Below are 22,701 nucleotides of genomic sequence, written 5' to 3' on the forward strand. Positions count from 1 at the left end.
GAAATGAATCTGCTGAGTTTGGTGGTTTCTTGGAGCTGCTGACGATTGCCTCCAGATCTTCGTACGTTCAACTAATGCTCTATTCCTCTGAGCTACATCCCCTTAGATTGCAAGTAGTTGCATTTGGGAATAGACAAAAAGTGAGCCGAGGAATAAAATCGCAGTTTAGCCCCCTAGCTTGCGAAATGTATTTTTCTCTCTCCCTGTTGGTCTAGTGGTTAGGATTCGGTTCTTTTACCACCGCTGCCTGGTTTTGATTCCCGCTCAGGGAATGACTTGCTTTTGGGGAAACACTAGGCATATGTCAAAAACTTGGCGCAACTGCAGAAAAAGTTAAACTCTTCTGAGTCAGCGACCTATGGACTGTTGCAATCTCGAGAACTCTCTGCTGCTCTACCAACATTCCTATCAAAGGTCAACAAGTGAAGATTTCTTCTCTCAGGGAAATATATTTTTTTGTCAAGCACATGTCATGGTACACTGCTGTCAAAAAGTTGGCGTAAGCCACAAAAGAAAAGTACAGTCCTTCGAGACGGATTTGAACCAGCGACCTAAGGACTACAGCAATTTCACCTACAGTCCTCCACTCTACCAACTGAGCTATCGAAGAATAAAAAATGTAGTCAAACGCCATCACCTAGATGGTCAGAGGTTTGGCAGAAGCATATGTTCCCTTTAAGAAATTAATCTGCTGAGTTTGGTGGTTTCTTGGAGCTGCTGACGATTGCCCCCAGGTCTTCGTACGTTCAACTAATGCTCTATTCCTCTGAGCTACATCCCCTTAGATTGCAAGTAGTTGCATTTGGGAATAGACAAAAAGTGAGCCGAGGAATCTAATCGCTGTTTAGCCCCCTAGCTTGCGAAATGTATTTTTCTCTCTCCCTGTTGGTCTAGTGGTTAGGATTTGGTTCTTTTACCACCGCGCCCTGGGTTTGATTCCCGCTCAGGGAATGACTTGCTTTTGGGGAAACACTAGGCATATGTCAAAAACTTGGCGCAACTGCAGAAAAAGTTATACTCTTCTGAGTCAGCGACCTATGGACTGTTGCAATCTCGAGAACTCTCTGCTGCTCTACCAACAGTCCTATCAAAGGTCAACAAGTGAAGATTTCTTCTCTCAGGGAATTTTTTTTTTTTTGTCAAGCACATGTCATGGTACACTGCTGTCAAAAAGTTGGCGTAAGCCACAAAAGAAAAGTACAATCCTTCGAGCCGGATTTGAACCAGCGACCTAAGGATTACTGCAATTTCACCTACAGTCCTCCGCTCTACCAACTGAGCTATCGAAGGATTGAAAATGTAGTCAAACGCCATCACCTAGATGGTCAGAGGTTTGGCAGAAGCATATGTTCCCTTTAAGAAATTAATCTGCTGAGTTTGGTGGTTTCTTGGAGCTGCTGACGATTGCCCCCAGGTCTTCGTACGTTCAACTAATGCTCTATTCCTCTGAGCTACATCCCCTTAGATTGCAAGTAGTTGCATTTGGGAATAGACAAAAAGTGAGCCGAGGAATAAAATCGCTGTTTAGCCCCCTAGCTTGCGAAATGTCTTTTTCTCTCTCCCTGTTGGTCTAGTGGTTAGGATTCATTGATTTTACCACCGAGGCCTGGGTTTGATTCCCGCTCAGGGAATGACTTGCTTTTGGGGAAACACTAGGCATAAGTCAAAAACTTGGCGCAATTGCAGAAAAAGTTATACTCTTCTGAGTCAGCGACCTATGGACTGTTGCAATCTCAAGAACTCTCTGCTGCTCTACCAACATTCCTATCAAAGGTCAACAAGTGAAGATTTCTTCTCTCAGGGAAATATATTTTTTTGTCAAGCACATGTCATGGTATACTGCTGTCAAAAAGTTGGCGTAAGCCACAAAAGAAAAGTACAATCCTTCGAGACGGATTTGAACCAGCGACCTAAGGATTACTGCAATTTCACCTACAGTCCTCCGCTCTACCAACTGAGCTATCGAAGGATTACAAATGTAGTCAAACGCCATCACCTAGATGGTCAGAGGTTTGGCAGAAGCATATGTTCCCTTTAAGAAATTAATCTGCTGAGTTTGGTGGTTTCTTGGAGCTGCTGACGATTGCCCCCAGGTCTTCGTACGTTCAACTAATGCTCTATTCCTCTGAGCTACATCCCCTTAGATTGCAAGTAGTTGCGTTTGGGATTAGAGAAAAAGTGAGCAGAGGAATAAAATCGCTGTTTAGCTCCCTCACTGCAAAATGCATTTTTCTCTCTCCCTGTTGGTCTAGTGGTTAGGATTCGTTTATTTTACCACCGAGGCCTGGGTTTGATTCCCGCTCAGGGAATGACTTGCTTTTGGGGAAACACTAGGCATAAGTCAAAAACTTGGCACAACTGCAGAAAAAGTTATACTCTTCTGAGTCAGCGACCTAAGGACTGTTGCAATCTCGAGAACTCTCTGCTGCTATACCAACATTCCTATCAAAGGTCAACAAGTGAACATTTCTTCTCTCAGGGAAAGATATTTTTTGTCAAGCACATGTCATGGGACACTGCTGTCAAAAAGTTGGCGTAAGCCACAAGAAAAAGTACAATCCTTCGAGCCGGATTTGAACCAGCGACCTAAGGATTACAGCAATTTCCCCTACAGTCCTCTGCGCTACCAACTGAGCTATCGAAGGCTAAAAAATTTAGTCAAACGCCATCACCTAGATGGTCAGAGGTTTGGCAGAAGCATATGTTCCCTTTCAGAAATTAATCTGCTGAGTTTGGCGGTTTCTTGGAGCTGCTGACGATTGCCCCCAGGTCTTCGTACGTTCAACTAATGCTCTATTCCTCTGAGCTACATCCCCTTAGATTGCAAGTAGTTGCGTTTGGGATTAGAGAAAAAGTGAGCAGAGGAATAAAATCGCTGTTTAGCCCCCTCACTGCAAAATGCATTCTTCTCTCTCCCTGTTGGTCTAGTCGTTAGGATTTGGTTATTTTACCACCGCGGCCTGGGTTTGATTCCCGCTCAGGGAATGACTTGCTTTTGGGGAAACACTAGGCATAAGTCAAAAACTTGGCACAACTGCAGAAAAAGTTATACTCTTCTGAGTCAGCGACCTAAGGACTGTTGCAATCTCGAGAACTCTCTGCTGCTATACCAACATTCCTATCAAAGGTCAACAAGTGAACATTTCTTCTCTCAGGGAAAGATATTTTTTGTCAAGCACATGTCATGGGACACTGCTGTCAAAAAGTTGGCGTAAGCCACAAGAAAAAGTACAATCCTTCGAGCCGGATTTGAACCAGCGACCTAAGGATTACAGCAATTTCCCCTACAGTCCTCCGCGCTACCAACTGAGCTATCGAAGGCTAAAAAATTTAGTCAAACGCCATCACCTAGATGGTCAGAGGTTTGGCAGAAGCATATGTTCCCTTTAAGAAATTAATCTGCTGAGTTTGGCGGTTTCTTGGAGCTGCTGAGGATTGCCCCCAGGTCTTCGTACGTTCAACTAATGCTCTATTCCTCTGAGCTACATCCCCTTAGATTGCAAGTAGTTGCGTTTGGGATTAGAGAAAAAGTGAGCAGAGGAATAAAATCGCTGTTTAGCCCCCTCACTGCAAAATGCATTCTTCTCTCTCCCTGTTGGTCTAGTCGTTAGGATTTGGTTATTTTACCACCGCGGCCTGGGTTTGATTCCCGCTCAGGGAATGACTTGCTTTTGGGGAAACACTAGGCATAAGTCAAAAACTTGGCACAACTGCAGAAAAAGTTATACTCTTCTGAGTCAGCGACCTAAGGACTGTTGCAATCTCGAGAACTCTCTGCTGCTATACCAACATTCCTATCAAAGGTCAACAAGTGAACATTTCTTCTCTCAGGGAAAGATATTTTTTTTCAAGCACATGTCATGGGACACTGCTGTCAAAAAGTTGGCGTAAGCCACAAGAAAAACTACAATCCTTCGAGCCGGATTTGAACCAGCGACCTAAGGATTACAGCAATTTCCCCTACAGTCCTCCGCTCTACCAACTGAGCTATCGAAGGATAAAAAATTTAGTCAAACGCCATCACCTAGATGGTCAGAGGTTTGGCAGAAGCATATGTTCCCTTTAAGAAATTAATCTGCTGAGTTTGGCGGTTTCTTGGAGCTGCTGACGATTGCCCCCAGGTCTTCGTACGTTCAACTAATGCTCTATTCCTCTGAGCTACATCCCCTTAGATTGCAAGTAGTTGCGTTTGGGATTAGAGAAAAAGTGAGCAGAGGAATAAAATCGCTGTTTAGCCCCCTCACTGCAAAATGCATTCTTCTCTCTCCCTGTTGGTCTAGTCGTTAGGATTTGGTTATTTTACCACCGCGGCCTGGGTTTGATTCCCGCTCAGGGAATGACTTGCTTTTGGGGAAACACTAGGCATAAGTCAAAAACTTGGCACAACTGCAGAAAAAGTTATACTCTTCTGAGTAAGCGACCTAAGGACTGTTGCAATCTCGAGAACTCTCTGCTGCTATACCAACATTCCTATCAAAGGTCAACAAGTGAACATTTCTTCTCTCAGGGAAAGATATTTTTTGTCAAGCACATGTCATGGGACACTGCTGTCAAAAAGTTGGCGTAAGCCACAAGAAAAAGTACAATCCTTCGAGCCGGATTTGAACCAGCGACCTAAGGATTACAGCAATTTCCCCTACAGTCCTCCGCGCTACCAACTGAGCTATCTAAGGCTAAAAAATTTAGTCAAACGCCATCACCTAGATGGTCAGAGGTTTGGCAGAAGCATATGTTCCCTTTAAGAAATTAATCTGCTGAGTTTGGCGGTTTCTTGGAGCTGCTGAGGATTGCCCCCAGGTCTTCGTACGTTCAACTAATGCTCTATTCCTCTGAGCTACATCCCCTTAGATTGCAAGTAGTTGCGTTTGGGATTAGAGAAAAAGTGAGCAGAGGAATAAAATCGCTGTTTAGCCCCCTCACTGCAAAATGCATTCTTCTCTCTCCCTGTTGGTCTAGTCGTTAGGATTTGGTTATTTTACCACCGCGGCCTGGGTTTGATTCCCGCTCAGGGAATGACTTGCTTTTGGGGAAACACTAGGCATAAGTAAAAACTTGGCACAACTGCAGAAAAAGTTATACTCTTCTGAGTAAGCGACCTAAGGACTGTTGCAATCTCGAGAACTCTCTGCTGCTATACCAACATTCCTATCAAAGGTCAACAAGTGAACATTTCTTCTCTCAGGGAAAGATATTTTTTGTCAAGCACATGTCATGGGACACTGCTGTCAAAAAGTTGGCGTAAGCCACAAGAAAAAGTACAATCCTTCGAGCCGGATTTGAACCAGCGACCTAAGGATTACAGCAATTTCCCCTACAGTCCTCCGCGCTACCAACTGAGCTATCGAAGGCTAAAAAATTTAGTCAAACGCCATCACCTAGATGGTCAGAGGTTTGGCAGAAGCATATGTTCCCTTTAAGAAATTAATCTGCTGAGTTTGGCGGTTTCTTGGAGCTGCTGAGGATTGCCCCCAGGTCTTCGTACGTTCAACTAATGCTCTATTCCTCTGAGCTACATCCCCTTAGATTGCAAGTAGTTGCGTTTGGGATTAGAGAAAAAGTGAGCAGAGGAATAAAATCGCTGTTTAGCCCCCTAACTGCAAAATGCATTCTTCTCTCTCCCTGTTGGTCTAGTCGTTAGGATTTGGTTATTTTACCACCGCGGCCTGGGTTTGATTCCCGCTCAGGGAATGACTTGCTTTTGGGGAAACACTAGGCATAAGTCAAAAACTTGGCACAACTGCAGAAAAAGTTATACTCTTCTGAGTCAGCGACCTAAGGACTGTTGCAATCTCGAGAACTCTCTGCTGCTATACCAACATTCCTATCAAAGGTCAACAAGTGAACATTTCTTCTCTCAGGGAAAGATATTTTTTTTCAAGCACATGTCATGGGACACTGCTGTCAAAAAGTTGGCGTAAGCCACAAGAAAAACTACAATCCTTCGAGCCGGATTTGAACCAGCGACCTAAGGATTACAGCAATTTCCCCTACAGTCCTCCGCTCTACCAACTGAGCTATCGAAGGATAAAAATTTAGTCAAACGCCATCACCTAGATGGTCAGAGGTTTGGCAGAAGCATATGTTCCCTTTAAGAAATTAATCTGCTGAGTTTGGCGGTTTCTTGGAGCTGCTGACGATTGCCCCCAGGTCTTCGTACGTTCAACTAATGCTCTATTCCTCTGAGCTACATCCCCTTAGATTGCAAGTAGTTGCGTTTGGGATTAGAGAAAAAGTGAGCAGAGGAATAAAATCGCTGTTTAGCCCCCTCACTGCAAAATGCATTCTTCTCTCTCCCTGTTGGTCTAGTGGTTAGGATTCGTTTATTTTACCACCGAGGCCTGGGTTTGATTCCCGCTCAGGGAATGACTTGCTTTTGGGGAAACACTAGGCATAAGTCAAAAACTTGGCACAACTGCAGAAAAAGTTATACTCTTCTGAGTCAGCGACCTAAGGACTGTTGCAATCTCGAGAACTCTCTGCTGCTATACCAACATTCCTATCAAAGGTCAACAAGTGAACATTTCTTCTCTCAGGGAAAGATATTTTTTGTCAAGCACATGTCATGGTACACTGCTGTCAAAAAGTTGGCGTAAGCCACAAGAAAAAGTACAATCCTTCGAGCCGGATTTGAACCAGCGACCTAAGGATTACAGCAATTTCCCCTACAGTCCTCCGCTCTACCAACTGAGCTATCGAAGGATAAAAAATTTAGTCAAACGCCATCACCTAGATGGTCAGAGGTTTGGCAGAAGCATATGTTCCCTTTAAGAAATTAATCTGCTGAGTTTGGCGGTTTCTTGGAGCTGCTGACGATTGCCCCCAGGTCTTCGTACGTTCAACTAATGCTCTATTCCTCTGAGCTACATCCCCTTAGATTGCAAGTAGTTGCGTTTGGGATTAGAGAAAAAGTGAGCAGAGGAATAAAATCGCTGTTTAGCCCCCTCACTGCAAAATGCATTCTTCTCTCTCCCTGTTGGTCTAGTGGTTAGGATTTGGTTCTTTTACCACCGCGGCCTGGGTTTGATTCCCGCTCAGGGAATGACTTGCTTTTGGGGAAACACTAGGCATAAGTCAAAAACTTGGCACAACTGCAGAAAAAGTTATACTCTTCTGAGTCAGCGACCTAAGGACTGTTGCAATCTCGAGAACTCTCTGCTGCTATACCAACATTCCTATCAAAGGTCAACAAGTGAACATTTCTTCTCTCAGGGAAAGATATTTTTTGTCAAGCACATGTCATGGGACACTGCTGTCAAAAAGTTGGCGTAAGCCACAAGAAAAAGTACAATCCTTCGAGCCGGATTTGAACCAGCGACCTAAGGATTACAGCAATTTCCCCTACAGTCCTCCACTCTACCAACCGAGCTATCGAAGGATAAAAAATTTAGTCAAATGCCATCACCTAGATGGTCAGAGGTTTGGCAGAAGCATATGTTCCCTTTAAGAAATTAATCTGCTGAGTTTGGCGGTTTCTTGGAGCTGCTGACGATTGCCCCCAGGTCTTCGTACGTTCAACTAATGCTCTATTCCTCTGAGCTACATCCCCTTAGATTGCAAGTAGTTGCGTTTGGGATTAGAGAAAAAGTGAGCAGAGGAATAAAATCGCTGTTTAGCCCCCTCACTGCAAAATGCATTCTTCTCTCTCCCTGTTGGTCTAGTCGTTAGGATTTGGTTATTTTACCACCGCGGCCTGGGTTTGATTCCCGCTCAGGGAATGACTTGCTTTTGGGGAAACACTAGGCATAAGTCAAAAACTTGGCACAACTGCAGAAAAAGTTATACTCTTCTGAGTCAGCGACCTAAGGACTGTTGCAATCTCGAGAACTCTCTGCTGCTCTACCAACATTCCTATCAAAGGTCAACAAGTGAAGATTTCTTCTCTCAGGGAAAGATATTTTTTGTCAGTCAAGCACATGTCATGGTACACTGCTGTCAAAAAGTTGGCGTAAGCCACAAGAAAAAGTACAATCCTTCGAGCCGGATTTGAACCAGCGACCTAAGGATTACAGCAATTTCTCCTACAGTCCTCCGCTCTACCAACTGAGCTATCGAAGGATAAAAAATGTACTCAAGCGCCATCACCTAGATGGTCAGAGGTTTGGCAGAAGCATATGTTCCCTTTAAGAAATTAATCTGCTGAGTTTGGTGGTTTCTTGGAGCTGCTGACGATTGCCCACAGGTCTTCGTACGTTCAACTAATGCTCTATTCCTCTGAGCTACATCCCCTTAGATTGCAAGTAGTTGCGTTTGGGATTAGAGAAAAAGTGAGCAGAGGAATAAAATCGCTGTTTAGCTCCCTCACTGCAAAATGCATTTTTCTCTCTCCCTGTTGGTCTAGTGGTTAGGATTCGTTTATTTTACCACCGAGGCCTGGGTTTGATTCCCGCTCAGGGAATGACTTGCTTTTGGGGAAACACTAGGCATAAGTCAAAAACTTGGCACAACTGCAGAAAAAGTTATACTCTTCTGAGTCAGCGACCTAAGGACTGTTGCAATCTCGAGAACTCTCTGCTGCTATACCAACATTCCTATCAAAGGTCAACAAGTGAACATTTCTTCTCTCAGGGAAAGATATTTTTTGTCAAGCACATGTCATGGGACACTGCTGTCAAAAAGTTGGCGTAAGCCACAAGAAAAAGTACAATCCTTCGAGCCGGATTTGAACCAGCGACCTAAGGATTACAGCAATTTCCCCTACAGTCCTCCGCTCTACCAACTGAGCTATCGAAGGATAAAACATTTAGTCAAATGCCATCACCTAGATGGTCAGAGGTTTGGCAGAAGCATATGTTCCCTTTAAGAAATTAATCTGCTGAGTTTGGCGGTTTCTTGGAGCTGCTGACGATTGCCCCCAGGTCTTCGTACGTTCAACTAATGCTCTATTCCTCTGAGCTACATCCCCTTAGATTGCAAGTAGTTGCGTTTGGGATTAGAGAAAAAGTGAGCAGAGGAATAAAATCGCTGTTTAGCCCCCTCACTGCAAAATGCATTCTTCTCTCTCCCTGTTGGTCTAGTCGTTAGGATTTGGTTATTTTACCACCGCGGCCTGGGTTTGATTCCCGCTCAGGGAATGACTTGCTTTTGGGGAAACACTAGGCATAAGTCAAAAACTTGGCACAACTGCAGAAAAAGTTATACTCTTCTGAGTCAGCGACCTAAGGACTGTTGCAATCTCGAGAACTCTCTGCTGCTCTACCAACATTCCTATCAAAGGTCAACAAGTGAAGATTTCTTCTCTCAGGGAAAGATATTTTTTGTCAGTCAAGCACATGTCATGGTACACTGCTGTCAAAAAGTTGGCGTAAGCCACAAGAAAAAGTACAATCCTTCGAGCCGGATTTGAACCAGCGACCTAAGGGTTACAGCAATTTCTCCTACAGTCCTCCGCTCTACCAACTGAGCTATCGAAGGATAAAAAATGTACTCAAGCGCCATCACCTAGATGGTCAGAGGTTTGGCAGAAGCATATGTTCCCTTTAAGAAATTAATCTGCTGAGTTTGGCGGTTTCTTGGAGCTGCTGACGATTGCCCACAGGTATTCGTACGTTCAACTAATGCTCTATTCCTCTGAGCTACATCCCCTTAGATTGCAAGTAGTTGCGCTTGGGATTAGAGAAAAAGTGAGCAGAGGAATAAAATCGCTGTTTAGCTCCCTCACTGCAAAATGCATTTTTCTCTCTCCCTGTTGGTCTAGTGGTTAGGATTCGTTTATTTTACCACCGAGGCCTGGGTTTGATTCCCGCTCAGGGAATGACTTGCTTTTGGGGAAACACTAGGCATAAGTCAAAAACTTGGCACAACTGCAGAAAAAGTTATACTCTTCTGAGTCAGCGACCTAAGGACTGTTGCAATCTCGAGAACTCTCTGCTGCTATACCAACATTCCTATCAAAGGTCAACAAGTGAACATTTCTTCTCTCAGGGAAAGATATTTTTTGTCAAGCACATGTCATGGTACACTGCTGTCAAAAAGTTGGCGTAAGCCACAAGAAAAAGTACAATCCTTCGAGCCGGATTTGAACCAGCGACCTAAGGATTACAGCAATTTCTCCTACAGTCCTCCACTCTACCAACTGAGCTATCGAAGGATAAAAAATGTACTCAAGCGCCATCACCTAGATGGTCAGAGGTTTGGCAGAAGCATATGTTCCCTTTAAGAAATTAATCTGCTGAGTTTGGTGGTTTCTTGGAGCTGCTGACGATTGCCCCCAGGTCTTCGTACGTTCAACTAATGCTCTATTCCTCTGAGCTACATCCCCTTAGATTGCAAGTAGTTGCGTTTGGGATTAGAGAAAAAGTGAGCAGAGGAATAAAATCGCTGTTTAGCTCCCTCACTGCAAAATGCATTTTTCTCTCTCCCTGTTGGTCTAGTGGTTAGGATTCGTTTATTTTACCACCGAGGCCTGGGTTTGATTCCCGCTCAGGGAATGACTTGCTTTTGGGGAAACACTAGGCATAAGTCAAAAACTTGGCACAACTGCAGAAAAAGTTATACTCTTCTGAGTCAGCGACCTAAGGACTGTTGCAATCTCGAGAACTCTCTGCTGCTATACCAACATTCCTATCAAAGGTCAACAAGTGAACATTTCTTCTCTCAGGGAAAGATATTTTTTGTCAAGCACATGTCATGGGACACTGCTGTCAAAAAGTTGGCGTAAGCCACAAGAAAAAGTACAATCCTTCGAGCCGGATTTGAACCAGCGACCTAAGGATTACAGCAATTTCTCCTACAGTCCTCCACTCTACCAACTGAGCTATCGAAGGATAAAAAATGTACTCAAGCGCCATCACCTAGATGGTCAGAGGTTTGGCAGAAGCATATGTTCCCTTTAAAAAATTAATCTGCTGAGTTTGGTGGTTTCTTGGAGCTGCTGACGATTGCCCCCAGGTCTTCGTACGTTCAACTAATGCTCTATTCCTCTGAGCTACATCCCCTTAGATTGCAAGTAGTTGCGTTTGGGATTAGAGAAAAAGTGAGCAGAGGAATAAAATCGCTGTTTAGCTCCCTCACTGCAAAATGCATTTTTCTCTCTCCCTGTTGGTCTAGTGGTTAGGATTCGTTTATTTTACCACCGAGGCCTGGGTTTGATTCCCGCTCAGGGAATGACTTGCTTTTGGGGAAACACTAGGCATAAGTCAAAAACTTGGCACAACTGCAGAAAAAGTTATACTCTTCTGAGTCAGCGACCTAAGGACTGTTGCAATCTCGAGAACTCTCTGCTGCTATACCAACATTCCTATCAAAGGTCAACAAGTGAACATTTCTTCTCTCAGGGAAAGATATTTTTTGTCAAGCACATGTCATGGGACACTGCTGTCAAAAAGTTGGCGTAAGCCACAAGAAAAAGTACAATCCTTCGAGCCGGATTTGAACCAGCGACCTAAGGATTACAGCAATTTCCCCTACAGTCCTCCGCTCTACCAACTGAGCTATCGAAGGATAAAAAACTTAGTCAAACGCCATCACCTAGATGGTCAGAGGTTTGGCAGAAGCATATGTTCCCTTTAAGAAATTAATCTGCTGAGTTTGGCGGTTTCTTGGAGCTGCTGACGATTGCCCCCAGGTCTTCGTACGTTCAACTAATGCTCTATTCCTCTGAGCTACATCCCCTTAGATTGCAAGTAGTTGCGTTTGGGATTAGAGAAAAAGTGAGCAGAGGAATAAAATCGCTGTTTAGCCCCCTCACTGCAAAATGCATTCTTCTCTCTCCCTGTTGGTCTAGTCGTTAGGATTTGGTTCTTTTACCACCGCGGCCTGGGTTTGATTCCCGCTCAGGGAATGACTTGCTTTTGGGGAAACACTAGGCATAAGTCAAAAACTTGGCACAACTGCAGAAAAAGTTATACTCTTCTGAGTCAGCGACCTAAGGACTGTTGCAATCTCGAGAACTCTCTGCTGCTATACCAACATTCCTATCAAAGGTCAACAAGTGAACATTTCTTCTCTCAGGGAAAGATATTTTTTGTCAAGCACATGTCATGGTACACTGCTGTCAAAAAGTTGGCGTAAGCCACAAGAAAAAGTACAATCCTTCGAGCCGGATTTGAACCAGCGACCTAAGGATTACAGCAATTTCTCCTACAGTCCTCCACTCTACCAACTGAGCTATCGAAGGATAAAAAATGTACTCAAGCGCCATCACCTAGATGGTCAGAGGTTTGGCAGAAGCATATGTTCCCTTTAAGAAATTAATCTGCTAAGTTTGGTGGTTTCTTGGAGCTGCTGACGATTGCCCCCAGGTCTTCGTACGTTCAACTAATGCTCTATTCCTCTGAGCTACATCCCCTTAGATTGCAAGTAGTTGCGTTTGGGATTAGAGAAAAAGTGAGCAGAGGAATAAAATCGCTGTTTAGCTCCCTCACTGCAAAATGCATTTTTCTCTCTCCCTGTTGGTCTAGTGGTTAGGATTCGTTTATTTTACCACCGAGGCCTGGGTTTGATTCCCGCTCAGGGAATGACTTGCTTTTGGGGAAACACTAGGCATAAGTCAAAAACTTGGCACAACTGCAGAAAAAGTTATACTCTTCTGAGTCAGCGACCTAAGGACTGTTGCAATCTCGAGAACTCTCTGCTGCTATACCAACATTCCTATCAAAGGTCAACAAGTGAACATTTCTTCTCTCAGGGAAAGATATTTTTTGTCAAGCACATGTCATGGTACACTGCTGTCAAAAAGTTGGCGTAAGCCACAAGAAAAAGTACAATCCTTCGAGCCGGATTTGAACCAGCGACCTAAGGATTACAGCAATTTCCCCTACCGTCCTCCGCTCTACCAACTGAGCTATCGAAGGATAAAAAATTTAGTCAAACGCCATCACCTAGATGGTCAGAGGTTTGGCAGAAGCATATGTTCCCTTTAAGAAATTAATCTGCTGAGTTTGGCGGTTTCTTGGAGCTGCTGACGATTGCCCCCAGGTCTTCGTACGTTCAACTAATGCTCTATTCCTCTGAGCTACATCCCCTTAGATTGCAAGTAGTTGCGTTTGGGATTAGAGAAAAAGTGAGCAGAGGAATAAAATCGCTGTTTAGCCCCCTCACTGCAAAATGCATTCTTCTCTCTCCCTGTTGGTCTAGTGGTTAGGATTTGGTTCTTTTACCACCGCGGCCTGGGTTTGATTCCCGCTCAGGGAATGACTTGCTTTTGGGGAAACACTAGGCATAAGTCAAAAACTTGGCACAACTGCAGAAAAAGTTATACTCTTCTGAGTCAGCGACCTAAGGACTGTTGCAATCTCGAGAACTCTCTGCTGCTATACCAACATTCCTATCAAAGGTCAACAAGTGAACATTTCTTCTCTCAGGGAAAGATATTTTTTGTCAAGCACATGTCATGGGACACTGCTGTCAAAAAGTTGGCGTAAGCCACAAGAAAAAGTACAATCCTTCGAGCCGGATTTGAACCAGCGACCTAAGGATTACAGCATTTTCCCCTACAGTCCTCCGCTCTACCAACTGAGCTATCGAAGGATAAAACATTTAGTCAAACGCCATCACCTAGATGGTCAGAGGTTTGGCAGAAGCATATGTTCCCTTTAAGAAATTAATCTGCTGAGTTTGGTGGTTTCTTGGAGCTGCTGACGATTGCCCCCAGGTCTTCGTACGTTCAACTAATGCTCTATTCCTCTGAGCTACATCCCCTTAGATTGCAAGTAGTTGCGTTTGGGATTAGAGAAAAAGTGAGCAGAGGAATAAAATCGCTGTTTAGCTCCCTCACTGCAAAATGCATTTTTCTCTCTCCCTGTTGGTCTAGTGGTTAGGATTTGGTTCTTTTACCACCGCGGCCTGGGTTTGATTCCCGCTCAGGGAATGACTTGCTTTTGGGGAAACAATAGGCATAAGTCAAAAACTTGGCACAACTGCAGAAAAAGTTATACTCTTCTGAGTCAGCGACCTAAGGACTGTTGCAATCTCGAGAACTCTCTGCTGCTCTACCAACATTCCTATCAAAGGTCAACAAGTGAAGATTTCTTCTCTCAGGGAAAGACATTTTTTGTCAGTCAAGCACATGTCATGGTACACTGCTGTCAAAGAGTTGGCGTAAGGCACAAGCAAAAAGTACAATCCTTCGAGCCGGATTTGAACCAGCGAACTAAGGATTACAGCAATTTCTCCTACAGTCCTCCGCTCTACCAACTGAGCTATCGAAGGATAAAAAAAGTACTCAAGCGCCATCACCTAGATGGTCAGAGGTTTGGCAGAAGCATATGTTCCCTTTAAGAAATTAATCTGCTGAGTTTGGTGGTTTCTTGGAGCTGCTGACGATTGCCCCCAGGTCTTCGTACGTTCAACTAATGCTCTATTCCTCTGAGCTACATCCCCTTAGATTGCAAGTAGTTGCGTTTGGGATTAGAGAAAAAGTGAGCAGAGGAATAAAATCGCTGTTTAGCTCCCTCACTGCAAAATGCATTTTTCTCTCTCCCTGTTGGTCTAGTGGTTAGGATTCGTTTATTTTACCACGAGGCCTGGGTTTGATTCCCGCTCAGGGAATGACTTGCTTTTGGGGAAACACTAGGCATAAGTCAAAAACTTGGCACAACTGCAGAAAAAGTTATACTCTTCTGAGTCAGCGACCTAAGGACTGTTGCAATCTCGAGAACTCTCTGCTGCTATACCAACATTCCTATCAAAGGTCAACAAGTGAACATTTCTTCTCTCAGGGAAAGATATTTTTTGTCAAGCACATGTCATGGTACACTGCTGTCAAAAAGTTGGCGTAAGCCACAAGAAAAAGTACAATCCTTCGAGCCGGATTTGAACCAGCGACCTAAGGATTACAGCAATTTCTCCTACAGTCCTCCACTCTACCAACTGAGCTATCGAAGGATAAAAAATGTACTCAAGCGCCATCACCTAGATGGTCAGAGGTTTGGCAGAAGCATATGTTCCCTTTAAGAAATTAATCTGCTGAGTTTGGTGGTTTCTTGGAGCTGCTGACGATTGCCCCCAGGTCTTCGTACGTTCAACTAATGCTCTATTCCTCTGAGCTACATCCCCTTAGATTGCAAGTAGTTGCGTTTGGGATTAGAGAAAAAGTGAGCAGAGGAATAAAATCGCTGTTTAGCTCCCTCACTGCAAAATGCATTTTTCTCTCTCCCTGTTGGTCTAGTGGTTAGGATTCGTTTATTTTACCACCGAGGCCTGGGTTTGATTCCCGCTCAGGGAATGACTTGCTTTTGGGGAAACACTAGGCATAAGTCAAAAACTTGGCACAACTGCAGAAAAAGTTATACTCTTCTGAGTCAGCGACCTAAGGACTGTTGCAATCTCGAGAACTCTCTGCTGCTATACCAACATTCCTATCAAAGGTCAACAAGTGAACATTTCTTCTCTCAGGGAAAGATATTTTTTGTCAAGCACATGTCATGGTACACTGCTGTCAAAAAGTTGGCGTAAGCCACAAGAAAAAGTACAATCCTTCGAGCCGGATTTGAACCAGCGACCTAAGGATTACAGCAATTTCCCCTACCGTCCTCCGCTCTACCAACTGAGCTATCGAAGGATAAAAAATTTAGTCAAACGCCATCACCTAGATGGTCAGAGGTTTGGCAGAAGCATATGTTCCCTTTAAGAAATTAATCTGCTGAGTTTGGCGGTTTCTTGGAGCTGCTGACGATTGCCCCCAGGTCTTCGTACGTTCAACTAATGCTCTATTCCTCTGAGCTACATCCCCTTAGATTGCAAGTAGTTGCGTTTGGGATTAGAGAAAAAGTGAGCAGAGGAATAAAATCGCTGTTTAGCCCCCTCACTGCAAAATGCATTCTTCTCTCTCCCTGTTGGTCTAGTGGTTAGGATTTGGTTCTTTTACCACCGCGGCCTGGGTTTGATTCCCGCTCAGGGAATGACTTGCTTTTGGGGAAACACTAGGCATAAGTCAAAAACTTGGCACAACTGCAGAAAAAGTTATACTCTTCTGAGTCAGCGACCTAAGGACTGTTGCAATCTCGAGAACTCTCTGCTGCTATACCAACATTCCTATCAAAGGTCAACAAGTGAACATTTCTTCTCTCAGGGAAAGATATTTTTTGTCAAGCACATGTCATGGGACACTGCTGTCAAAAAGTTGGCGTAAGCCACAAGAAAAAGTACAATCCTTCGAGCCGGATTTGAACCAGCGACCTAAGGATTACAGCAATTTCCCCTACAGTCCTCCGCTCTACCAACTGAGCTATCGAAGGATAAAACATTTAGTCAAACGCCATCACCTAGATGGTCAGAGGTTTGGCAGAAGCATATGTTCCCTTTAAGAAATTAATCTGCTGAGTTTGGTGGTTTCTTGGAGCTGCTGACGATTGCCCCCAGGTCTTCGTACGTTCAACTAATGCTCTATTCCTCTGAGCTACATCCCCTTAGATTGCAAGTAGTTGCGTTTGGGATTAGAGAAAAAGTGAGCAGAGGAATAAAATCGCTGTTTAGCTCCCTCACTGCAAAATGCATTTTTCTCTCTCCCTGTTGGTCTAGTGGTTAGGATTTGGTTCTTTTACCACCGCGGCCTGGGTTTGATTCCCGCTCAGGGAATGACTTGCTTTTGGGGAAACAATAGGCATAAGTCAAAAACTTGGCACAACTGCAGAAAAAGTTATACTCTTCTGAGTCAGCGACCTAAGGACTGTTGCAATCTCGAGAACTCTCTGCTGCTCTACCAACATTCCTATCAAAGGTCAACAAGTGAAGATTTCTTCTCTCAGGGAAAGACATTTTTTGTCAGTCAAGCACATGTCATGGTACACTGCTGTCAAAGAGTTGGCGTAAGGCACAAGCAAAAAGTACAATCCTTCGAGCCGGATTTGAACCAGCGAACTAAGGATTACAGCAATTTCTCCTACAGTCCTCCGCTCTACCAACTGAGCTATCGAAGGATAAAAAAAGTACTCAAGCGCCATCACCTAGATGGTCAGAGGTTTGGCAGAAGCATATGTTCCCTTTAAGAAATTAATCTGCTGAGTTTGGTGGTTTCTTGGAGCTGCTGACGATTGCCCCCAGGTCTTCGTACGTTCAACTAATGCTCTATTCCTCTGAGCTACATCCCCTTAGATTGCAAGTAGTTGCGTTTGGGATTAGAGAAAAAGTGAGCAGAGGAATAAAATCGCTGTTTAGCTCCCTCACTGCAAAATGCATTTTTCTCTCTCCCTGTTGGTCTAGTGGTTAGGATTCGTTTATTTTACCACGAGGCCTGGGTTTGATTCCCGCTCAGGGAATGACTTGCTTTTGGGGAAACACTAGGCATAAGTCAAAAACTTGGCACAACTGCAGAAAAAGTTATACTCTTCTGAGTCAGCGACCTAAGGACTGTTGCAATCTCGAGAACTCTCTGCTGCTATACCAACATTCCTATCAAAGGTCAACAAGTGAACATTTCTTCTCTCAGGGAAAGATATTTTTTGTCAAGCACATGTCATGGTACACTGCTGTCAAAAAGTTGGCGTAAGCCACAAGAAAAAGTACAATCCTTCGAGCCGGATTTGAACCAGCGACCTAAGGATTACAGCAATTTCCCCTACCGTCCTCCGCTCTACCAACTGAGCTATCGAAGGATAAAAAATTTAGTCAAACGCCATCACCTAGATGGTCAGAGGTTTGGCAGAAGCATATGTTCCCTTTAAGAAATTAATCTGCTGAGTTTGGCGGTTTCTTGGAGCTGCTGACGATTGCCCCCAGGTCTTCGTACGTTCAACTAATGCTCTATTCCTCTGAGCTACATCCCCTTAGATTGCAAGTAGTTGCGTTTGGGATTAGAGAAAAAGTGAGCAGAGGAATAAAATCGCTGTTTAGCCCCCTCACTGCAAAATGCATTCTTCTCTCTCCCTGTTGGTCTAGTGGTTAGGATTTGGTTCTTTTACCACCGCGGCCTGGGTTTGATTCCCGCTCAGGGAATGACTTGCTTTTGGGGAAACAATAGGCATAAGTCAAAAACTTGGCACAACTGCAGAAAAAGTTATACTCTTCTGAGTCAGCGACCTAAGGACTGTTGCAATCTCGAGAACTCTCTGCTGCTATACCAACATTCCTATCAAAGGTCAACAAGTGAACATTTCTTCTCTCAGGGAAAGATATTTTTTGTCAAGCACATGTCATGGGACACTGCTGTCAAAAAGTTGGCGTAAGCCACAAGAAAAAGTACAATCCTTCGAGCCGGATTTGAACCAGCGACCTAAGGATTACAGCATTTTCCCCTACAGTCCTCCGCTCTACCAACTGAGCTATCGAAGGATAAAACATTTAGTCAAACGCCATCACCTAGATGGTCAGAGGTTTGGCAGAAGCATATGTTCCCTTTAAGAAATTAATCTGCTGAGTTTGGTGGTTTCTTGGAGCTGCTGACGATTGCCCCCAGGTCTTCGTACGTTCAACTAATGCTCTATTCCTCTGAGCTACATCCCCTTAGATTGCAAGTAGTTGCGTTTGGGATTAGAGAAAAAGTGAGCAGAGGAATAAAATCGCTGTTTAGCTCCCTCACTGCAAAATGCATTTTTCTCTCTCCCTGTTGGTCTAGTGGTTAGGATTTGGTTCTTTTACCACCGCGGCCTGGGTTTGATTCCCGCTCAGGGAATGACTTGCTTTTGGGGAAACAATAGGCATAAGTCAAAAACTTGGCACAACTGCAGAAAAAGTTATACTCTTCTGAGTCAGCGACCTAAGGACTGTTGCAATCTCGAGAACTCTCTGCTGCTCTACCAACATTCCTATCAAAGGTCAACAAGTGAAGATTTCTTCTCTCAGGGAAAGACATTTTTTGTCAGTCAAGCACATGTCATGGTACACTGCTGTCAAAGAGTTGGCGTAAGGCACAAGCAAAAAGTACAATCCTTCGAGCCGGATTTGAACCAGCGAACTAAGGATTACAGCAATTTCTCCTACAGTCCTCCGCTCTACCAACTGAGCTATCGAAGGATAAAAAAAGTACTCAAGCGCCATCACCTAGATGGTCAGAGGTTTGGCAGAAGCATATGTTCCCTTTAAGAAATTAATCTGCTGAGTTTGGTGGTTTCTTGGAGCTGCTGACGATTGCCCCCAGGTCTTCGTACGTTCAACTAATGCTCTATTCCTCTGAGCTACATCCCCTTAGATTGCAAGTAGTTGCGTTTGGGATTAGAGAAAAAGTGAGCAGAGGAATAAAATCGCTGTTTAGCTCCCTCACTGCAAAATGCATTTTTCTCTCTCCCTGTTGGTCTAGTGGTTAGGATTCATTTATTTTACCACCGAGGCCTGGGTTTGATTCCCGCTCAGGGAATGACTTGCTTTTGGGGAAACACTAGGCATAAGTCAAAAACTTGGCACAACTGCAGAAAAAGTTATACTCTTCTGAGTCAGCGACCTAAGGACTGTTGCAATTTCGAGAACTCTCTGCTGCTATACCAACATTCCTATCAAAGGTCAACAAGTGAACATTTCTTCTCTCAGGGAAAGATATTTTTTGTCAAGCACATGTCATGGTACACTGCTGTCAAAAAGTTGGCGTAAGCCACAAGAAAAAGTACAATCCTTTGAGCCGGATTTGAACCAACGACCTAAGGATTCCAGCAATTTCTCCTACAGTCCTCCGCTCTACCAACTGAGCTATCGAAGGATAAAAAATGTACTCAAGCGCCATCACCTAGATGGTCAGAGGTTTGGCAGAAGCATATGTTCCCTTTAAGAAATTAATCTGCTGAGTTTGGTGGTTTCTTGGAGCTGCTGACGATTGCCCCCAGGTCTTCGTACGTTCAACTACTGCTCTATTCCTCTGAGCTACATCCCCTTAGATTGCAAGTAGTTGCGTTTGGGATTAGAGAAAAAGTGAGCAGAGGAATAAAATCGCTGTTTAGCTCCCTCACTGCAAAATGCATTTTTCTCTCTCCCTGTTGGTCTAGTGGTTAGGATTCGTTTATTTTACCACCGAGGCCTGGGTTTGATTCCCGCTCAGGGAATGACTTGCTTTTGGGGAAACACTAGGCATAAGTCAAAAACTTGGCACAACTGCAGAAAAAGTTATACTCTTCTGAGTCAGCGACCTAAGGACTGTTGCAATCTCGAGAACTCTCTGCTGCTATACCAACATTCCTATCAAAGGTCAACAAGTGAACATTTCTTCTCTCAGGGAAAGATATTTTTTTGTCAAGCACATGTCATGGTACACTGCTGTCAAAAAGTTGGCGTAAGCCACAAGAAAAAGTACAATCCTTCGAGCCGGATTTGAACCAGCGACCTAGGGATTACAGCAATTTCCCCTACAGTCCTCCGCTCTACCAACTGAGCTATCGAAGGATAAAAAATGTACTCAAGCGCCATCACCTAGATGGTCAGAGGTTTGGCAGAAGCATATGTTCCCTTTAAGAAATTAATCTGCTGAGTTTGGTGGTTTCTTGGAGCTGCTGACGATTGCCCCCAGGTCTTCGTACGTTCAACTAATGCTCTATTCCTCTGAGCTACATCCCCTTAGATTGCAAGTAGTTGCGTTTGGGATTAGAGAAAAAGTGAGCAGAGGAATAAAATCGCTGTTTAGCCCCCTCACTGCAAAATGCATTTTTCTCTCTCCCTGTTGGTCTAGTGGTTAGGATTCGTTTATTTTACCACCGAGGCCTGGGTTTGATTCCCGCTCAGGGAATGACTTGCTTTTGGGGAAACACTAGGCATAAGTCAAAAACTTGGCACAACTGCAGAAAAAGTTATACTCTTCTGAGTCAGCGACCTAAGGACTGTTGCAATCTCGAGAACTCTCTGCTGCTATACCAACATTCCTATCAAAGGTCAACAAGTGAACATTTCTTCTCTCAGGGAAAGATATTTTTTGTCAAGCACATGTCATGGTACACTGCTGTCAAAAAGTTGGCGTAAGCCACATGAAAAAGTACAATCCTTCGAGCCGGATTTGAACCAGCGACCTAAGGATTACAGCAATTATCCCCTACAGTCCTCCGCTCTACCAACTGAGCTATCGAAGGATAAAACATTTAGTCAAACGCCATCACCTAGATGGTCAGAGGTTTGGCAGAAGCATATGTTCCCTTTAAGAAATTAATCTGCTGAGTTTGGCGGTTTCTTGGAGCTGCTGACGATTGCCCCCAGGTCTTCGTACGTTCAACTACTGCTCTATTCCTCTGAGCTACATCCCCTTAGATTGCAAGTAGTTGCGTTTGGGATTAGAGAAAAAGTGAGCAGAGGAATAAAATCGCTGTTTAGCTCCCTCACTGCAAAATGCATTTTTCTCTCTCCCTGTTGGTCTAGTGGTTAGGATTCGTTTATTTTACCACCGAGGCCTGGGTTTGATTCCCACTCAGGGAATGACTTGCTTTTGGGGAAACACTAGGCATAAGTCAAAAACTTGGCACAACTGCAGAAAAAGTTATACTCTTCTGAGTCAGCGACCTAAGGACTGTTGCAATCTCGAGAACTCTCTGCTGCTATACCAATATTCCTATCAAAGGTCAACAAGTGAACATTTCTTCTCTCAGGGAAAGATATTTTTTTGTCAAGCACATGTCATGGTACACTGCTGTCAAAAAGTTGGAGTAAGCCACAAGAAAAAGTACAATCCTTTGAGCCGGATTTGAACCAGCGACCTAAGGATTACAACAATTTCTCCTACAGTCCTCCGCTCTACCAACTGAGCTATCGAAGGATAAAAAATGTACTCAAGCGCCATCACCTAGATGGTCAGAGGTTTGGCAGAAGCATATGTTCCCTTTAAGAAATTAATCTGCTGAGTTTGGTGGTTTCTTGGAGCTGCTGACGATTGCCCCCAGGTCTTCGTACGTTCAACTAATGCTCTATTCCTCTGAGCTACATCCCCTTAGATTGCAAGTAGTTGCGTTTGGGATTAGACAAAAAGTGAGCAGAGGAATAAAATCGCTGTTTAGCCCCCTCACTGCAAAATGCATTTTTCTCTCTCCCTGTTGGTCTAGTGGTTAGGATTTGGTTCTTTTACCACCGCGGCCTGGGTTTGATTCCCGCTCAGGGAATGACTTGCTCTTGGGGAAACACTAGGCATAAGTCAAAAACTTGGCACAACTGCAGAAAAAGTTATACTCTTCTGAGTCAGCGACCTAAGGACTGTTGCAATCTCGAGAACTCTCTGCTGCTCTACCAACATTCCTATCAAAGGTCAACAAGTGAAGATTTCTTCTCTCAGGGAAAGATATTTTTTGTCAAGAACATGTCATGGTACAATGCTGTCAAAAAGTTGGCGTAAGCCACAAGAAAAAGTACAATCCTTCGAGCCGGATTTGAACCAGCGACCTAAGGATTACAGCAATTTCTCCTACAGTCCTCCGCTCTACCAACTGAGCTATCGAGGGATAAAAAATGTACTCAAGCGCCATCACCTAGATGGTCAGAGGTTTGGCAGAAGCATATGTTCCCTTTAAGAAATTATTCTGCTGAGTTTGGTGGTTTCTTGGAGCTGCTGACGATTGCCCCCAGGTCTTCGTACGTTCAACTAATGCTCTATTCCTCTGAGCTACATCCCCTTAGATTGCAAGTAGTTGCGTTTGGGATTAGAGAAAAAGTGAGCAGAGGAATAAAATCGCTGTTTAGCTCCCTCACTGCAAAATGCATTTTTCTCTCTCCCTGTTGGTCTAGTGGTTAGGATTCATTTATTTTACCACCGAGGCCTGGGTTTGATTCCCACTCAGGGAATGACTTGCTTTTGGGGAAACACTAGGCATAAGTCAAAAACTTGGCACAACTGCAGAAAAAGTTATACTCTTCTGAGTCAGCGACCAAGGA

At 44.1% G+C, this 22,701-nt stretch overlaps 20 non-coding genes across 20 annotated transcripts; all 20 read right to left on the reverse strand.

The window, feature by feature from the left end:
* Nucleotides 1-1,203: 1,203 nt before the first annotated feature.
* Nucleotides 1,204-1,290, reverse strand: trnay-gua (transfer RNA tyrosine (anticodon GUA)). The gene is given in 2 exon segments: nucleotides 1,204-1,239; nucleotides 1,254-1,290. It is a non-coding gene; the product is annotated as a tRNA-Tyr (tRNA).
* A 2,620-nt stretch (nucleotides 1,291-3,910) lies between these two features.
* Nucleotides 3,911-3,997, reverse strand: trnay-gua (transfer RNA tyrosine (anticodon GUA)). The gene is given in 2 exon segments: nucleotides 3,911-3,946; nucleotides 3,961-3,997. It is a non-coding gene; the product is annotated as a tRNA-Tyr (tRNA).
* A 1,940-nt stretch (nucleotides 3,998-5,937) lies between these two features.
* On the reverse strand, nucleotides 5,938-6,024 carry trnay-gua (transfer RNA tyrosine (anticodon GUA)). The gene is given in 2 exon segments: nucleotides 5,938-5,973; nucleotides 5,988-6,024. It is a non-coding gene; the product is annotated as a tRNA-Tyr (tRNA).
* A 588-nt stretch (nucleotides 6,025-6,612) lies between these two features.
* trnay-gua (transfer RNA tyrosine (anticodon GUA)) lies at nucleotides 6,613-6,699 on the reverse strand. The gene is given in 2 exon segments: nucleotides 6,613-6,648; nucleotides 6,663-6,699. It is a non-coding gene; the product is annotated as a tRNA-Tyr (tRNA).
* A 1,269-nt stretch (nucleotides 6,700-7,968) lies between these two features.
* On the reverse strand, nucleotides 7,969-8,055 carry trnay-gua (transfer RNA tyrosine (anticodon GUA)). The gene is given in 2 exon segments: nucleotides 7,969-8,004; nucleotides 8,019-8,055. It is a non-coding gene; the product is annotated as a tRNA-Tyr (tRNA).
* Nucleotides 8,056-8,644: 589 nt separating this feature from the next.
* Nucleotides 8,645-8,731, reverse strand: trnay-gua (transfer RNA tyrosine (anticodon GUA)). The gene is given in 2 exon segments: nucleotides 8,645-8,680; nucleotides 8,695-8,731. It is a non-coding gene; the product is annotated as a tRNA-Tyr (tRNA).
* A 1,269-nt stretch (nucleotides 8,732-10,000) lies between these two features.
* On the reverse strand, nucleotides 10,001-10,087 carry trnay-gua (transfer RNA tyrosine (anticodon GUA)). Its single transcript is given in 2 exon segments — nucleotides 10,001-10,036; nucleotides 10,051-10,087. It is a non-coding gene; the product is annotated as a tRNA-Tyr (tRNA).
* A 589-nt stretch (nucleotides 10,088-10,676) lies between these two features.
* trnay-gua (transfer RNA tyrosine (anticodon GUA)) lies at nucleotides 10,677-10,763 on the reverse strand. Its single transcript is given in 2 exon segments — nucleotides 10,677-10,712; nucleotides 10,727-10,763. It is a non-coding gene; the product is annotated as a tRNA-Tyr (tRNA).
* A 589-nt stretch (nucleotides 10,764-11,352) lies between these two features.
* On the reverse strand, nucleotides 11,353-11,439 carry trnay-gua (transfer RNA tyrosine (anticodon GUA)). The gene is given in 2 exon segments: nucleotides 11,353-11,388; nucleotides 11,403-11,439. It is a non-coding gene; the product is annotated as a tRNA-Tyr (tRNA).
* Nucleotides 11,440-12,028: 589 nt separating this feature from the next.
* trnay-gua (transfer RNA tyrosine (anticodon GUA)) lies at nucleotides 12,029-12,115 on the reverse strand. The gene is given in 2 exon segments: nucleotides 12,029-12,064; nucleotides 12,079-12,115. It is a non-coding gene; the product is annotated as a tRNA-Tyr (tRNA).
* A 1,265-nt stretch (nucleotides 12,116-13,380) lies between these two features.
* trnay-gua (transfer RNA tyrosine (anticodon GUA)) lies at nucleotides 13,381-13,467 on the reverse strand. Its single transcript is given in 2 exon segments — nucleotides 13,381-13,416; nucleotides 13,431-13,467. It is a non-coding gene; the product is annotated as a tRNA-Tyr (tRNA).
* Nucleotides 13,468-14,061: 594 nt separating this feature from the next.
* Nucleotides 14,062-14,148, reverse strand: trnay-gua (transfer RNA tyrosine (anticodon GUA)). The gene is given in 2 exon segments: nucleotides 14,062-14,097; nucleotides 14,112-14,148. It is a non-coding gene; the product is annotated as a tRNA-Tyr (tRNA).
* A 588-nt stretch (nucleotides 14,149-14,736) lies between these two features.
* On the reverse strand, nucleotides 14,737-14,823 carry trnay-gua (transfer RNA tyrosine (anticodon GUA)). The gene is given in 2 exon segments: nucleotides 14,737-14,772; nucleotides 14,787-14,823. It is a non-coding gene; the product is annotated as a tRNA-Tyr (tRNA).
* A 1,265-nt stretch (nucleotides 14,824-16,088) lies between these two features.
* On the reverse strand, nucleotides 16,089-16,175 carry trnay-gua (transfer RNA tyrosine (anticodon GUA)). The gene is given in 2 exon segments: nucleotides 16,089-16,124; nucleotides 16,139-16,175. It is a non-coding gene; the product is annotated as a tRNA-Tyr (tRNA).
* A 594-nt stretch (nucleotides 16,176-16,769) lies between these two features.
* trnay-gua (transfer RNA tyrosine (anticodon GUA)) lies at nucleotides 16,770-16,856 on the reverse strand. Its single transcript is given in 2 exon segments — nucleotides 16,770-16,805; nucleotides 16,820-16,856. It is a non-coding gene; the product is annotated as a tRNA-Tyr (tRNA).
* Nucleotides 16,857-18,120: 1,264 nt separating this feature from the next.
* trnay-gua (transfer RNA tyrosine (anticodon GUA)) lies at nucleotides 18,121-18,207 on the reverse strand. The gene is given in 2 exon segments: nucleotides 18,121-18,156; nucleotides 18,171-18,207. It is a non-coding gene; the product is annotated as a tRNA-Tyr (tRNA).
* A 594-nt stretch (nucleotides 18,208-18,801) lies between these two features.
* Nucleotides 18,802-18,888, reverse strand: trnay-gua (transfer RNA tyrosine (anticodon GUA)). The gene is given in 2 exon segments: nucleotides 18,802-18,837; nucleotides 18,852-18,888. It is a non-coding gene; the product is annotated as a tRNA-Tyr (tRNA).
* Nucleotides 18,889-20,154: 1,266 nt separating this feature from the next.
* On the reverse strand, nucleotides 20,155-20,241 carry trnay-gua (transfer RNA tyrosine (anticodon GUA)). The gene is given in 2 exon segments: nucleotides 20,155-20,190; nucleotides 20,205-20,241. It is a non-coding gene; the product is annotated as a tRNA-Tyr (tRNA).
* Nucleotides 20,242-20,830: 589 nt separating this feature from the next.
* trnay-gua (transfer RNA tyrosine (anticodon GUA)) lies at nucleotides 20,831-20,918 on the reverse strand. The gene is given in 2 exon segments: nucleotides 20,831-20,866; nucleotides 20,882-20,918. It is a non-coding gene; the product is annotated as a tRNA-Tyr (tRNA).
* A 1,266-nt stretch (nucleotides 20,919-22,184) lies between these two features.
* Nucleotides 22,185-22,271, reverse strand: trnay-gua (transfer RNA tyrosine (anticodon GUA)). The gene is given in 2 exon segments: nucleotides 22,185-22,220; nucleotides 22,235-22,271. It is a non-coding gene; the product is annotated as a tRNA-Tyr (tRNA).
* Nucleotides 22,272-22,701: the final 430 nt, after the last annotated feature.

This window comes from Oncorhynchus clarkii, unplaced genomic scaffold, assembly GCF_045791955.1.
Source record: "Oncorhynchus clarkii lewisi isolate Uvic-CL-2024 unplaced genomic scaffold, UVic_Ocla_1.0 unplaced_contig_1345_pilon_pilon, whole genome shotgun sequence".
NCBI lineage: Eukaryota > Metazoa > Chordata > Actinopteri > Salmoniformes > Salmonidae > Oncorhynchus > Oncorhynchus clarkii.